Here is a 17,174-nt window from a genome sequence, read left to right as displayed (position 1 = left end):
AAAAATATATAAATATAAAAATATACAAATATATAAAAATCTAAAACACATGTATCAGCTTAGCAAAACAGAGCTAATTTTCTTCTGCCAGCTCATGGGCTCGCTTGCTCTGGCACTTGCACAGCTCATCCCTACGGCTGGAATTTATGCCTAGCAAAGTTTAGAGCCCTTCGTCTTCTCCCAGCCAGCACATCCTGGTACCTCCCCTGACTTCGTTGGGAGCCGAGGTCCTTCCTAACAGCCGGCACAAAGGAAACCCCTATGCATACCATGAACAGGATCACAGCTGGGTTTTGTCCCCAAACTCTTCGCTTTTGTATGGGTTTGCATCACTCAGGGATGATGCTGCTGTGGGATGCAGGATGTGGTGATGCAGGAGGTGGGATGCAGGATGCACAAATACAGGACATTGGGTTTGAGATGCAGGTAGTGGGATGCAGGAGGTGGGATACGGGATACAGGAGGTGGGATGGAGCAGGTGAGATGCAGGATATAGGATACAAGAGGTGGGATGTACGATGCAAGGATACCAGACATTGGGAGTGGGATATACGATGCAGGAGGTGGGATACAAGACGCACAGATACAGGACACTGCATGTGGGATTCAGGTAGTGGGATGCAGGATACGGGTGTGGGATGCAGGAGTTTGGATATGGGATGCAGGAGCTGGGATGCAGGATGCACAGATACAGGATGTTGAATATGGGATGCAGATAGTGGGATGAAGGATAAGGATGTGGGATGCAGGAGGTGGGATATGTGATACAGGAAGGGGGATGGAGCAGGTGGGATGCAGGATGTGGGATGCAAGAGGTGGGATGTAGGCTGCATGGATACAGGACATTGGATGTGGGATGTGGGATGCAGGAGGTGGGATGGAGCAGGTGGGATGCAGGATGTGGGATATGAGATACAAGGATACAGGACACTGGATGTGGGATATGGGGTGCAGGATGCATGGATACAGGACACTGGATGTGGGACACCGGTAGTGGGATGCAGGATATGGGATACGAGAAGGGGGATGGAGCAGGTGGGGTGCAGGATACGGGATGCAGGAGGTTGGATGTAGACTGCATGGATACAGGACATTGGATGAGGGATGGAGCAGGTGGGTCGCAGGATATGGGACACAGGAGGTGGGATATAGGATGCAAGGATACAGGACACTGCATGTGGGATGCAGGAGGTGGGCCAGGCTCTCACCACCCTCATTGTAAATAATTTCTTCCTCATGTCTGGCCTGAATCTTCCCTCTTTTAATTTAAAACCATCATCTCTTGTCCTATCACAACAGGCCCTGCTGAAAACTCTGTCCCCATCTTTCTTACCAGCCCCTTTTAAGTACTGAAAGGCCACGAAAACATGTAATGACAGTGTCAGTCCTCAGGTCCAGTGGTGATCGGGTCCCATCAGCCCTTTGCTGTCCCACCTGCCCATGGATTGCAGCTCTCCTTGGTGTCATCATCCCCAATGCCCAGGCATCCCCTCATCCCCCACGCTGGTCCCACATCCCCACCTGCCAAGCTCCCCAATTAAGTCATCAGCTTAGTGTCTAATTACCCACCCAGTAAAATTCAAAGTATCCTTGTTTTCATTTTTTTTTTGTTTTTAATCTCCTCCTTCCTCCCTTTCTGTGGATGAGAGAGGGGGAAGGGGGGGTGGCAGGTACAGCATCCTCCCCCCCCACAACACCAGGTTATTTATTCATGTAACAGGCCGAGGCTGGAGCGCAGCTCAGCGCAGCCCTGGCAGCTGTCGGCTCCCTGGGAGCGCGAGCTGTAATTTGCACAAGCAAAAATAAACTAATTGTTATTTTCAATTTACATAAAGGGAAGAGAAGTGGGGGAGGCAGCCAAAACCTCCCTTGTGCTGTAGGACCAGCTCTTCTCCTGCTCCTGTGGGTCTCATCCTGCCCATCTGGGTGATGATGCTGGTGGCTGGAGGAGTCGATAGTTACAGAGGTGGAGGGGCTGGACCATCATCTTCCTTGCCGTGGGGATAGGGCTGCTGGCCCACTTCCATCTGTGAGGTGAAAAGCCCATCTCGATGCAGGCACAACCCAAGGGGGAAGAACTTCTGCTTTCATCATCTGGCTAAAAGGAAAGACCTGCTGGTGTCAGGCCACTTTTGCGGGGGGCTGAGGTAGGTTTATTTGGGGTTTTTACTTTGGTCACAGCATGTGCGTATCAAAAAAGAATGGCCTGGTCAACACTAACCACGAAAGCCAATGCAGGAACACAAGCTGAGGGGACATCTCACATGTTCACTGTCCCTCTTATTGTAGGTCCTTTTCTTCTTGAGGCTTCTTCATGCCCAAGCACCTTTCACCCCAGGAGTTCATTGCTTCCACTTCTGCTTAGTTGGCTGGTTTCTCATTTGAACACCATCGGTGAGTCTCTAGCCCCTGTTCTTGCTCTTCAACCGATGGGATGGCTGGAGAGGCCACCTTGAAGATCTTCCTACAGGAAGATCTTTGAGATCTTCAACCATTTTCTCAAGTGACAGCTGCAGATGGGCAGCTGGTGGGGATGTGTTTGCTGGGTCTGGGCTTGTGATGGAGGTGAGCGTGATGCTAAATAGAAGACCAGGATGTGAACTTTCCCGTCTCATCAACTCAGGACAGCCCAAGGACTCCTTGGGCAAGGGAGGAAGAAGAGGAGGAAGAGGAACACATCCATGATCTCATGCATTAGAGGGAATGGAGATGCTGGTGCTCACTGTCTCCAGAAGCATCTCCACCATACGGCACAGGAGACCCCTGCCATACTGGCACATCCCAGGAGCCTTTGTCATAACACTTTGAATGAGATGTTGCGGGCGTTTAATTTAGATTTACGCCGACAGGTTCTGTCCGTTAATTAAATATCAATTGATTGTTCGGAGAACACTTCCTTGGGTTTATCGCGTTTCTCAGAGACAAATCAAATTGCCATGTCATTAACTTGCAGCTATACAATCCATACATAATTACCGTCTTATTAATACCTTCGAGTTATGAGGAAGTTTTCGGCAATTAATATTTGTGGGATAGTTTGTATCAAGTTAATTCCGTCAGGGTTATGTTAATAATGCGGACATCTAATAAGCTGCGTAATTAACGTCTTTCTCGTTAGCATCTTCTCAGATGCCAGTTAAATGTCAGGCCAGCCTTTGTGGCCAGGCTGTGTTTAATTAAACATGTTATTACAGAGAGACTCGTGTCTGTTACATGTGAATATAGCCAGGTCAAAGCAGGTCGTGGCTCCTGCCTTGCCTGGGCTGTGGATTTAAAATGGTTTTGTGGATGGTTTGGAAATCATGGAATCATTTGGGTTGGAAGAGATCTTCAAAGCTCATCCAGTGCCACCCCTGCCATGAGCAGGGACATCTTCACCCAGCTCAGGTTGCTCAGAGCCCCGTCCAGCCTGGCCTGGGATGTCTCCAGGGATGGTTCATCCACCACCTCTCTGGAAAACCTGGGCCAGGCTCTCACCACCTTCATTGTAAAAAATTTCGTCCTCATGCTTAGCTTGAAGTGGGATTTGGGGACTGTTCACAAGTCAGGATGCAGGATGAGGTTTTTTTTGGTTTGGTGGATTTTTTGGGGTTTTGTTTGTTTGTTTGTTTGGTTTTTTTGTTTTTTGTTTTTTTGGGTTTTTTTTGTCTTGCAGGAGGGTCAGGATACTGCCTGAATCAGTGTTGGTCCATTGTTGTTTGATTCAGAGCAAGGTTTAGGTTTAAGGGTTGGTCTTCCAAAAAAGAGGACAAAGCCATGGAGTCCCTGACATGGACATCGGCACAGTGGTGTGGGCCATGTACAGGCCAGCATCTGTGACCACATTTCCCCAGCAAGCCCAACTCCAAAAATGATCACTGTGAAAATTCAGGCAAATCTTAGGCTCAGCTTGAGCCAAAAGGTAGAGGTTTGGGTTGGGTTTCTTCCTGGGCTGGCAGATGATTTGCCAGTGTGCCCTAGGCTTGGAATCATCTCACCCCATGTTCCTTCCCTGGGGTTTTCATGCTGCCTCATCCCTTGAGCTGGTACCACAGGGAAAATTGGCAGGGGGACATGGCTGAGCCTGGTGGGACATCTCCATCACCTGGCATGGATGCAGGGATGTGCATCTGTCATGCAAGAGGTCTTGGTCTTAAGATCTTCATCAGGAGATGAACATTAGAACAGGCTGCCCAGGGAAGTGGTGGAGTCACCATCCCTGGAGATGTTTAAAAGATGCACAGATGAGGTTTTTAGGGATGTGGTTTAGTGCCAGTGTTGGGTTAATGGTTGGACTCGATGATCTTGAAGGTGTCTTCCAACCAAAATTATTCTGAGAGTCTGTGATTCTATGTCCAAGACTCAGCTGAGCCTGGATCTCTCTGCCCACAGCCTCCCTTTCCCCGATGCTCATGAATAAAAGATCGACCCTATCTACCTGGCCTGTTTGTCATTGTGAAATATTCATCAGTAGCTGATTAAGTTTTAAGGAAGAGACATGTTGCCCAGGTGGGTTGCTGTGCTCCAGCTGCCCAGAGGCAGTGGGTTCAGGGGTGGGGAGACATGAGGCTGGGGTTTGCCCCCTCTGTTTTATCTGTGAGAGGGATGGGGAGAGTTTTGCTCCTTCCCTGCTCATGTCCGGGCTCCCTGCAAGAAATCCTTGTGGGATCATAGAGGGGAAGGTCCAGGCTGGGCTCTGCTCCCATTTGGGGATTTGACTTGATGCACGGAGAAGCCCAGCACCTCCAGAAAGAGAGAACTCACCACCACAGCAAAAAGAGCTGAATTCAGGAGAGGAGATGCCAGCCTTGCTACTGTGACCACGGAAAAAGGCTTCAACTGACCTGAGTGAGGTCCTCCATCCCTGGTGATCATTGTGGCTGCAGAGGTACTGTTTCCTTTCAACAGCGAAGCCTTCCTGGAGAAGCATCCCCATTGGGAAAAAGAGGGAATAAACCCAAATTAAAATAATTTTCCTTTATGGTTGTTCATAGTCCCTAAAATAAGGCTCTGCTGCTTATTTCTTCCATCCCCTCTACTTGTCTCATTGCAAGGGCAGACAGGAGACACTCAGGAGCTCATTCATGGTAGGACTCGAAGACCTTGAGGGTCTCTTCCAACTGGAATGATTTTATGATTCTACGATTTTTTAATTGCAATTAGGAGCACAGCTAATGCTCTCCCCAAAAGGGTTCTTGCTGGTAGTGGGTGGGTCTTCCTGTGCCCTGTTCTGGGATAGGCTGGGGAAGGAGAGGAGGGATGGATGCTCCACCAGCCAGTGTACTGGGGGCCATGGCAAGCAAGGATTCCCCGTGCAGCCTCCCTGGTCAGAGGTTCCTGCCCCATGAATATTTCAGGAGCCAGCGTGGGTCTCCTGGGATGGGGCATTAGTGCAGGCTGAGGAAGCAGTGGGCAGACAGCAGGAGTGAACAAAATGCTATGAAAACCAAGCAAAAGGCTGCCAAGGCCACAAAGTTGGGCATGAAATATTGATGGGGCCATGTCACGCTGGAAGGGAGGTGTGGAGGCCCTGGTGAGGCTGCTGGTACCGCAGATCTGGCTCCTTTCTTGCTCATCACAAATGCACAGCTGGCAAAATTTGGGCGGTGGTTAAAGATGTATGAGCCTACTTCTGCAGCAGCAACCAGACCCATCTGACACCTCGTCTCCCTGGTGCTCCTCTCTCGCGGTCTGTAAAAGGTGGGTCGTGGGATGGGGAGGGGAGACATGGTGGTCCCAGTGTGAGTGACACTGTGTGGGTCAGGCCCTGTGGGAAGCACCAGGGGTGGTCCTGGTGGTGGAGTGGTTGAGTGGGAGAATTGGCCATGGGATGGAGGCAGTTGGGTGGGAGGGATGGGCAATGGAATGGAGGCGGTTGACCAGGAAGGATGGACAATGGGCTAGAGGTGATTGTGGTGGGAGGAACAGACAGTGAAATGGAGCTGGTTGGCCAGGAAAGATGGGAACAAGATGGAGGCGGCTGGTCAGGAGGAATGGGCAATGAGATGGAGGTACTTCTGGTGGAAGAGATGGGCAACAGGAGGGTAGCTGGGTGGGAGAGAATGGCAATGGAATGGAGGTGGTTGACCTGAAGCAATGGGCAGTGGAGCAGGGGTGGTTGAGTTGGAGGGATAGGCAATGGTCCGGAGGTGGTTGTGATGGGAGGGATGGAAGTGGTTGTGATGGGAAGAATGAGCAATTGAATTGAGGTGTTTGAGCTAGAGGGGTGGGCAATAGGAGGCATGTTGACTGTGGGAGGAATGGGCAATGGGATGGAGGTGATCAGACAGGAGGGATGGAGCCTTCAGGTGAAGGCCTGTCCCCACGCTGGGACTAGTTTCCCTTTTCAGGGCAGTCGTGTATCTTATTTGGCCTCTCCATGCCCTGCCTGTGTCTACACTAGGACATCCTTCCCAAATCCACCACCATGTCCCACAGACAATTCAGCCCCATGCCCAAGGACCATCTCCTCCCTTCTTTATTGCCACCATCTCCTCCAGGCAGCCCCTGACCACCCTGAAGATGACATTCCCAAGCCAGTGTTGGCTCAATTCTTCCTAGAAATAACACCCCACCAAAAGTCATATTTTCTTACGCAAATTATTTCCATTTGCCTCTGTGTGAGCTCATTAGCATTCCTCAACGCGACCACATGGATCGATGCGGTACTGGCCCAACACTCAGCAGTCAATTCTAGTTTGCTGGAAGACTTTAGTTCCCTGTCTAATCAGGAAAAGCCCAGCTGATGGCAATGTCTTTCTCCCTGTTTTTTGTTCTGGTATTGGTCACCTGCTGATTAATTTTCAATGGGTTCGTTCGTCAGAGAAGGAGGCTCTCCGGTTTAATTAGAAATGGGTAGTATGAGTACATATTATTGTGTAACTGTCCAGCGGTGGGTTATTACAGAAGCGTGCCAGGAGTTTCAACTTTTCTTAAAATAAAATAGAAAAAAAAAAAAGGAATAAAAGGTTTCTGATCTTTGTGCTTACAAGGACAATGTCTGACCTGGGAGCTGGTGTAAGTGGCTTCATTGCCGCCTGCTTGAGCCTGCAGGCAGCCTGCCCTCGCCATCTCCACAGGCAGCTGCCTGTCACAGGCATCTTGTCGGGATGCTGTTCCTGACGTGGCGAGTGCTGCCAGATGTTACAGGACAGAGCAACTCTTTGCTATGGACACTTATGGGACAGGAGAGCAGCATCCATTCTACACATCCCATCGCCAGCCTTTCCCCTGCACCGTATCATCCCCCCTGGGAGCTACACGGGACCGTGCACACACGCTCATTCCTGTCGTCTTTGCTGGCTCCGGGTCTCCTTGCGAGGAACTGCTGAGTCAGCAGCCTTGCACATCTGCAAGCGCAGAATCCACCAGAGGATGATATTAATCAGTGTTGTGTTTTTTTTTTTTTTTCTTTTTTATCTCCTGGACTTTGGCAGCCTCCCTGCGCTTGCAGCTGTGCCTGCGCCCTGGGAAATAAGCTCCAGTGGCTCCACTGGGGGCTGCACCCTGTCCCCAGGTGGTTTTGGGGCCATGGGGACAGATGTGTCTCCCTCTGGCGAGTGAGCTGGAGGGAGGGGAGTTGCTGCTAATGTCTTGATGATGGGGAGTGCTGCCCTGACACCCCACCCCAGGCATAAAGCAGCTTAGTCTGTATCCCTTCTTAGGCTGGTGCTCTTTGGAACATCTTTGGATGTCATCTCCACCATGGAGAGCATCCTGCACAGCACTTGGTGCTGGACCAAGCAGCATTGTCAAGGTCTCAAACCCTCCTTGTGATGCTGGAAGGGAGAAACAAGGTGTTATGGGGCATGGGAGACTCATTAGGATAGAGGTTGCTCCTGGTTGCACCCATCTCCAAGTGCAAGGTCCCAAGTGGCACGTGTGGCTTGGCTGTGCTCTTGTGTCATCATCCAGAATCCGGACAAGGCCATGGAGATAATTAGGACAATGCACTGTACTAAAGCAACGCTGTTCTCTTTATGGGCACCAGTGAATTTAGCTTCTGTGGAAATGGGTGGGAGGGCTGAAGGAGGATCTTCTCCCAGTAAAGACCTCTAACACCGTTCTTGTTGAAGAACCTTTCCCAGTGCCTCAGTTTCCCTGGCTGCAAATGTGTGTGGGGGGGCTGTGGCTTGACCCATCTAGCTGAGGGTTAAATTATGTTGTTCGAGGGCCTTTTGGAGCAGGGACTATTTTCCATGACCTGGATTTCCAGCCTCATTTCCCCTACCCTCATCCCAGTGGTTGTGCTTAGGGGTAGGCAGCACTGCTGGGGAAAATGGGATGAGGGAGCTGGGGAACTGACACCCCACAGACATGGGGACACTTCGGTGGCAGCCAGTGAGGACAAGGTGAGTTTGCTAACGCCTTAGCAGTCCCTGCGTGTTTTGTTTTTGCTCTGTGCTCCATTCCCCATGGGCATTTGATTTCCGTGGGGGTTGAAAGCAGGAGGGGCACAAAGAGGGGGCTTGGTGCCGGCTGCCGCTCGCTCGCGATCGCTTTGTTTTGTGGTGTAATCAGCACTCACTTATTCTCTTTGATTTATTTTTTTTTGTTCCTTTTTGTTGTTGCTATTTTTCATGTTTCCACCGTGTCGGCAGTTTTCTCCCCCCCTCCCCACTTCCCTCCTCGGCTCCCCCTTCCCCTGTGATACACCAGAAACCTGAGACCAGGAATCACTTGGGTTGCAAAGGACCGTTTGTTAGTGGGTCACTGGTCTCCTGCTGTGACATCTCCAGCCACCGCTTCCAAGCTGTTAACCCTACCCAAGCTGCAAGAACAACCAACTCTCCACGCATCCCCCTTTTCCCTATACAGCTTCCCATGCAGAAATCCCCAGCAAGCCCGAAATCCTCCAGCAGAATTATGGAATTATATAATTATAGAAGAGCTTGGGTTGCAAGGGACCTTCAAAGGTCATCTAGTCCAACCCCCTGCCATGAGCAGGGACATGTTCACCCAGCTCAGGTTGCTCAGAGCCCCGTCCAGCCTGGCCTGGGATGTCTCCAGGGATGGGGCATCCACCACCTCTCTGGGCAACCTGGGCCAGTGTTTTACCACCCTCATTGTAAAAAATTTCTTCCTCATGTCTAACCTGAATCTTCCCTCTTTAAGTTTAAAACCATTACCTCTTGTCCTATCACAACAGGAGGGCCAGAAGAGACCAGTTTGGGGGACTTTGGGCTGGAGAAAAACAGCTTTGTGGCCTTTGAGTGGTCAGACTGGGGATGCTGGATGCTCTGCTGGGAGGTGCCCAGGGGATTTATGGACCTTTGGGGATTTGGGGTAGCTGTGGGGGAGATGACGGTGGGATGGGACATTGTGTGATTCTAGTTTCGTTTTTGTGGGCAACACAGGAAGCTGGAGCAAAAGAACAACAACATATTCTGGGATTTTGGGTAGAGTTTTAAGCACTGAGGTACTCTGCGGTACCGGAGACATTTGGGCTTCCATGGTAACAGGGTGGGGTTGCCTTATGGAGCTATGGTGATGCTGTGAGCAGTAGATCCTCCTGGGATGCTGGGGACAGACTCATGAGCGCTGAAGCATAGGGGGACATCGGAGCAGGATTTGGGGCAGAAGTCTCTTCAGGGACAGGGCAGGGAGGTGTTTGGGGATAACGGGATTAGACCTGTTGTCCCATAGCTATAGAGGGATAATGGGTGGGATTTGGGGCACCACAGCAATCTGGGATAAGGAGTGGGATGATAGGTGAACTGTTGTTGCCAGATATTGGAGAAGAAGGGCTATGAAAGAGATCTACAGTATTTTCCAGCTAGATCAAGTGAAAATGCGCTACAGAAAACTAGAAAAAATAGTAAGGAAAAGAAAACAGACTCTTTTTTCCTTGATGGCAAGTCCTAGAAAAAGGCCATATTTGCCCTTTCCAGTGCAGGGCAGAGGCCGAAGGGCTCTTCTATGCCAGACCCTGCCTGATGGGGCTGCACTGTGTCCTTCAGCAGTGGCCTGGGCAACACAGGGAAGCTCCACTTTTCCTGACTGCACCCTTCCTGGGTGCTGTTATGGAAGAACAAGGTGTTTTGCTATTCCCTGGCTTCATCCATGTGCTGATGGTGAGAGAAGAGAGTGATCTGTTTGATCTTTTCATCTGAGCATGAGATTGCAATTACAGCATGGGAGCTTAGGTTTACTTATAATCATAGACTCATTTGGGTTGGAAAAGACCTTTAGGGTCATCACGTCCAACCTTTAACTCAGTTGTGCCAAGTCCACCTCTAAAATGTGTTCTTAAGAACCTCTTCTATACATTTTTTAAACACCTTCAGGGATGGTGACTCCAACACTGCCCTGGGCAACCTGTTCCAATGCCTGACAGCCCTTTCTGTGAAGAAATTTTTCCTAATATCCATTCAAAACCTCCCCTGGTGCAACTTGAGGCCATTTCATCTTGTCCGATCACTTGTTCCTTGGGAGCAGAGCCCCACCTCCCCCGGCTCCAAGCTCCTTTCAGGCAGTTCAGAGATCAGAAGGTCTCTCCTCAGCTCCTGTTCTCCAGGCTGATCCACCCAGGTCCTTCAGCTGCTCCCATCACACTTCTGCTCCAGCCTCTTCACCAGCTCCATTACCTTTCTCTGAACTCACTCCAGCACCTTAGTGTTTATTTGGGTTACCGGTTTTGCTCTCCTGTTCCTGCATTTCCTTCACAGACAATCCCATGTGGAGAATCTGGGCACCTTCCCTGTGTCCATCAGTGCTTTTTGAGGTCTGGTAGCCCATACATTGTGCTGAGGGCCATCCCAGCAGGACAGAGAAGGTTTTTGGCAGATCCCGTGTGAGAACACATTTTCTGGCTTTTGGATGTTGCTTTGGTCTTGCCTGATCTGGCTGGTCCATGCGTCAAATATGGGGTCAGAAACGGTGTCCAGCATCAAGAGAGAACATCAGGATCCTACATTATGCAACTTCAGCTGTGGATGGACAACATTGCGCTGGGTTCATGTAGCTACGCTAACGCCAGCCTGGTGTGGGGCTGTTTGCCATCATGTCCACCACTCACCCCTGCTGAGCTGCTCTTGTCCCATGGTCCTAGCATCTCCTCCAGCTTGTGGAGCAAAGCTCTTGCCCCGGAGGTTCGTCACCTCTCCCCAAAGCCAGGAACCTCTAAGGAGAAATAGTACTGTGAAGATATGAAGCTGACTTTGCAAAGGCAAAAAAAAAAAAAAATCATCGTGGGTAAAGACAGGAAGACTGTCCTTCCAGTGTTTGGGGAGGTATGCGCTTCTCTCCCTACTTGTCACCCGAGGCTATCAGGAGTACTCAGTCTCAACCTTTTTTGATCTTTTCCCAAAAATTCATCGGAGGATGCAGAAAACTGGATCAGCTCCTAAGCGCTGCATCGAGAAAGTTGCAGTTTAAACAGATTTTTTTTTTTTCCCTTCTAATGGCAAGTGAGGTGTTTGAGTTAAGTAAGTGTTGACTAAAACCAACACAGAACTGTTAGCTGTGCGAACACGGATCACTGGCCCTTGCTCTGTGCTCTTTGATGTCATCTTCCCCTTTTGCATAGTCTACGGGTAACAACCGATGCTTCTAGGAAACTGCAAAAAAAAAATCCCCAAAAGTATAGAACAAGGCAGAATTACTGATGTGATAAGCAAATCGGGCTAGAGTGGTACGAAATGAATCCCAAGGCCTCTTTAGCCGCCGCAGCTAAGATAACAAATTTTCAGGCTTCTCTGGCCCAAGTTGTGAAGCAAGCAAAGGTGTGGGGATGGTTCTTATGACTGAATATTTGCTGATGGTTTTAAAAGCAGCTGCTGTTTACACAGAAGACTCCTTTGCACTTCATGGTGACACACGCATCGTGGGGCTAAAGAGTCCCTGGTCAACAGGGTTGTCAGTCAGGCATCGTTTAATGGTGCTAAATTCACTTAAAAAACAAAACCAAAAACAAAAACAAAACAAACCCACAAAGAAGACATTTTTAAGCAACCAAAACAAAACCTGGCCATGATCCATAAAGCAAAGAGCCGAGCAAATTGGGGCAATTGTCAAGGGAGGTCAAATCTGTTGCCTGTCAAGGCTGGCAGTTTCCTCTAGAAAAGACTTGATGTAAATCATCTCCCTGTAACACGTGCGGTATCCAGGGGCAGCTCTGGTTTCCTAATGCGCATCGTTTCCGTGGGGCCGAGTTTTGCATACGCAGCCGAGGCCAATTTTACATCACACTGAGCATTTAGCACCGACTCGCGGCTGCTCCTCTCCTGCTGTCTTTCCTTGCTGTGTTTTGATTTGGCCTGATCATGCTGGGTTTGCTGTCAGGGTGATCTTTCCCGGTGGCGCGGGAGCAAGGGCTGGCAGCATGGGACATGGGTTCAACATTTTAAAATCACAGAATAGTTTGGGTTGGAAGGGACCTTCACAGCATATCCAGTCCAACCCCTGCCATGAGCAGGGATATCTTCACCCAGATCAGGTTGCTCAGAGCCCCGTCCAGCCTGGCCTGGGATGTCTCCAGGGATGGTTCATCCACCACCTCTCTGGGCAACCTGGGACAGTGTTTTACCACCCTCAGGGGCAAAAATTTCTTCCTCATGTCTAGCCTGAATCTCCCCTCCTTGTGTTTAAAACCATCACCCGTTGTCCTATCACAACAGGCCCTGCTAAAAAGTCTGTCCCCATCTTTCTTTAGGCTCCTTTTAAGTAGTGACAGGACTTCCTCTGCACTCATGTGCTAGAGTGAGAAGCAATATGGTGATTAAACCCATCTCTTTCTCCAAAAGGAGCCATATAGCTCTTAAAGGCACCTAAAACTTCCCCAAGGAGCTGGGCTTTTGGCTACATCTCTGCTGCTAGGATCAACAGGGCCACAGACCTCTAGTCCTAATAGTGGATGGGATGACAAGGCTTGTGTTCAACCAGCTAAACTGAGCTACATGGGGTGACCTCATTCAATGTACTTTTTAGTCCTGGTCCCCAGGAACAGTCCTTGGCATGATCTAATTTACTATCCTCTACATGTGCAGCATTCTGAGCCTGCAGAAGGAGACGGCCACGGTCCAGCACGTCTCTAATAATTCTTCCCATCATGATGATGGGTCTGGGGGAAATGTAGGGAGGTCTTTGGCAGAGGAAGGGTGAGCTGAGGTTTAAAATGAGCTTGTCAGCAACACCCACATTGCTTTCTAGCTCCGTTTCTATTGCAGCTCCTGGAGCAAGCCCTGAATGGTGACTTGCTCCAGGAGAGTGGTGGTGGAGAGTGGTAAAGCCCAGTGGTGCAGAGGGGAGGTCCAATCTTGCATGGGCCAAATCATCTTAATCTTAACCCCCAAGGGCTCTTCTAATGCTCTGTCAACAGGGCTGAGATGGAGCACGGTCAGTACCTTGGAGCAAGGGTCCAATTCCTGGTGTCTCTCAACCATCAGGTTTCCAGGGCTGTTTTTTGGGATGTGCTCACTGCAGTTTCACTCTTGTTGTGTCCAATGTGTCTTTTCTCCCTCCTTTGTCCATGAAATCATTAACACTGCTTCTGGTGTTGCTTCCAAGCCCCCTTTTCTCTTGCTTCTCAGCCTCCTTGCCTAAATGAAATGCTGTCAGGGCTCTCAACAACTGCTCTGAGAGAGGCATTTAGAAATGAAAGCACCCCAGTCTTTGTGCTCCATTAAAACCCACTGGAAGCTGCTTATTGTACCAGGGACACCTGTAAATACACGTGATTTCAGGAAACCAGTGCAAGAGGTGATGTCTCCTATGGAGAGCCAGCAAGACTCGAAAACAATCTGTCTTCATCAGCCTTCAGAGCTTCTGTCTCACTGCTGGTGCAGCAGCAAACAAGCCATACAGAAATCAAAGCCAAGAGCCCACAAATCCCAAATTTCTCACTCTTCCAAATCCAATCTTGCTTTCCCAGCAGGAGGATTAGGATGAAGATGCTGGGGGTGGATTTGCTGGAGGTCCTGTTGCAGTGTGTGCAAACTGCTGCCTGGTGCCTGGTTGGAGAGTTATGGGAGATGACAGGGTGAAGGACACATCCTGTCCTTCTTCCTTTGTGTGTGCAATCACGCCCATGAGGCCATATGCTACCTGTCATTTGTTTGTGACTGTCTGGTGTGCAAGACTTGCTATTCCTGGGAAGTTTGGCAGAGGCTAAGCCATATGCACCTGCTCCTGTAATGGAAGAGCCAGTGACGGAGGTCAAAAAAACCTGGCTGTGCCACCAGTGGAATAAGACGAAACTTGCTTGAGATGAAGAAAATCAAGAGCAATTAAGCCTCAACCTAAATTCCCTTCTTTCCCACTTGCAGAGCTGAAGGAGAACCAGACTTGTGGGGTGATTACGTTACACTGGGGTGATGCTGCCTAGTTTTTGGTCAGGTACCACAGATTTCATCCGATGACAGGAAGCTTGGGTCACTCTGTCATCACTGGAGAGAGTCACCAGAGGTCCATTCAACCTAAAGTAAATGCTTACATTTGTTTGGATGAATGCACCACAAAAATGCTGGCTTTTTATCTCTGGACCATGGATGAACACACAGGTACACAGCTGAGATGGAGACATTTACAACAGAGACATCTAAATTTAGGAGACATGCTAATGCCTTTTGCTGAGCCCTGTTTGTCAGTCCTATCCAGCTTTGGTGGACATAACATGGTCTCTTCAGCCCATGTTTCAATGACTTGCAGAAATTTTCTCTCAGGACCTCAGAGCTGAGGGCCAAGCAGTTTTGCAGGGCAGGAAAATTATTCCCTGCTCAACTCAGCTTGTTCATTGCCCTAAACCAGCTCTTCGGCGCTCAAAACCTTTGAGCATTGGAGTGTGTTGCCTGTTGAATTAACCAAACTGCCATCAATGTAACTCTTCCTCTTGGTCAAATTGGGTCTTGAGATACTCCAATACAACAACAACAAGATCTGTGAATATCTAAAAGAAGGAGGTGACTGATCACTGTTGTAGGTGTAGGGCCTAGACCATCTTTCTTATGAGGAGAGACTGAGAGAGTTGGGGCTGTTCAGCCTGGAGAAGAGAAGGCTGAGCGGGGATCTTATCAAATATCTCCAGGGTGGGTGTTAAGATGATGGGACCAGACTCTTTTCAGTGGTGCCCAACAATAGGATGAGGGGCAACAGGCACAGGCTGAAGCACAGGAAGTTCCATCTGAATATGAGGAGAAAATTTCTTACTTTGAGGGTGCCAGAGCCCTGGAACAGGCTGCCCAGAGAGACTGTGGAGTCTCCTTCTCTGGATGCATTCAAAGCCCACCTGGACACATTCCTGTGTGATCTACTCCAGTGAACCTGCTTTAGCAGGTGGTTTGGACTAGATGATCTCCAGAGGTCCCTTCCAAGCCCAACCATTCTGTGATTCTGTGTGGTGGGACAACTGTAGCTTCAAAATTGTCCTGTGCATCCTCACAGTCCTGAGAGGGCTCTGAAGGTTTGGTACTTCACCAAGACTTAGTGATATAGAACCACAGAATCATTTTGGTTGGAAAAGACCCTCAAGATCGTCAAGTCCAACTGTTAAGCTAACACTGTCCCTAAACCATGTCCCTAAGAACCTCATCCATGAGGTCTATTTGCAGTAATATTGCCCTGTGATGACTGCTGTGGGTATAGTGATGCTATGGAAATGCCACGTCATCCTTTGGAGCTTGAAACCATCTCCTAGAGGATGTCACCAGAGCAGTTAGTGCCCTTGAGGTCTACACTGGAGAAGACTGGGACTGTGTGAGGTTAAATGGCAGGGTAGGCATGGGCATCCCCTGGGTGAGAAAAAGAGAAAGAGAAGAAGTTGGTAAGGGAAGGGAGAAGAGCAGCATGATTATTAGGAAAAACTTCTTCATGGAAAGGATTGTCAAGCTTTGGAACACGTTGCCCAGAGAAGCTGTGGAGTCACCATTCCTGGTGTTATTTAAAAGATGCTTGGACTTAGTGAAATGGCTTAGTGGTGGACTTGGCAGTTCTATGTTAACAGTTGGGCTTGATGATCTCAAAGGTCTTTCCAACTATGATTCTAAATGAAGGTAGAAACCAAGGAGCCATGAGGTGAGGCAGCTACTCTAGTGCCAACAGTGCTTTTTTTTTTTTTCCTTTCATCTATGATCCCTTTGCTGTTGAACTGAAGGACTGGGGTCTTTGAAAGCCCTTTGCAGGCCATTTCCTCCATGCCCATTTCAGGAGGCATGACAGTGGAAGCAGGGCTCAGGGCTCAGGTGACCACGCTGGCTGCCTCTCCATCCTGATTATTTCATAAAGCAAAGCAAACTACCAGGTGTTTGAAATGCTCCAGTACAGTGGCTAAGGATCTGTGAAGCATTAACACTGTTGAGAGTTTTGTCTTGATTAATTCTTTATTATTTTCTTTCAGGCCAACAGTGGGTTGGCAGTGACAGTCAAGGGGGAGCTGAGGTCATTTGAGTGGCAAGGGTACCAATGTGCTTGACAAATCCCTGGAGCCCTTGTGCTATTCATGTGGAGGAAACATCTCCGGCAGTTTGGGCTAGAAATATGGCAACTCATAATGCAGAAAGAGCCATATTTCTCCATTTAGCCCAGGATCCCATTTCCAGCACTGGTCAGTGGTGGAGCCTTAGGGATGGAGCAAGGCAAGAACACAATCCTTCCATGAACTGAGCTCCCTTAGCAACCAGTTAATCACGATATTGCAAATTGCAGAGTAAAACTCGATGATTCAGAGCTGGAAAAGCTGCCTCTCAGTCACCCTGTGTATGGCTGAGAGGGAATGTGGACCAGGGCTGAGAAGGTCAGCAAGTTAAAACCCTGGGGCAAGCCTGTAAGCATTGACTCCAGTGCAGCCAGAGCTGCTTTCTCAATCCAGCGCAGCATAAAGGGGTCCAGGACCTTGCTTGTCACCACAAAGGGATCCAAGAATGATAATGGCTTTGAATCAGTCTATATCTTCCTGGACACGATGTCCAGCACACAGCTGGATAAACACACAATGCAGTGGGTGAGCAATTGGCTGACAGGCTGGGCTCAAAGGGTTCTAGTAAATGGGGTTATGTCGGGCTGGTGACCAGTCACTAGCAGGTTCTGCACGGACCCATCTTAGGGCCAGCGCTCTTCAGTGTCTTTATAAATGACTTGGACGTAGGACTTGAGGGAATACTAAGTAAGTTTGCCAATGACACAAAATCGTGAGGAGCTGTCGACACTCTCAAAGGCAGAAAGGCCCTGCAGAGGGATCTGGACCAATTGGAGAACTGGGCAAT

Source organism: Caloenas nicobarica, chromosome 2 (genome assembly GCF_036013445.1).
Source record: "Caloenas nicobarica isolate bCalNic1 chromosome 2, bCalNic1.hap1, whole genome shotgun sequence".
Taxonomy (NCBI): domain Eukaryota; kingdom Metazoa; phylum Chordata; class Aves; order Columbiformes; family Columbidae; genus Caloenas; species Caloenas nicobarica.
The sequence above is the reverse complement of the archived record's forward strand: the minus strand, read 5'-3'. Positions refer to the sequence as shown.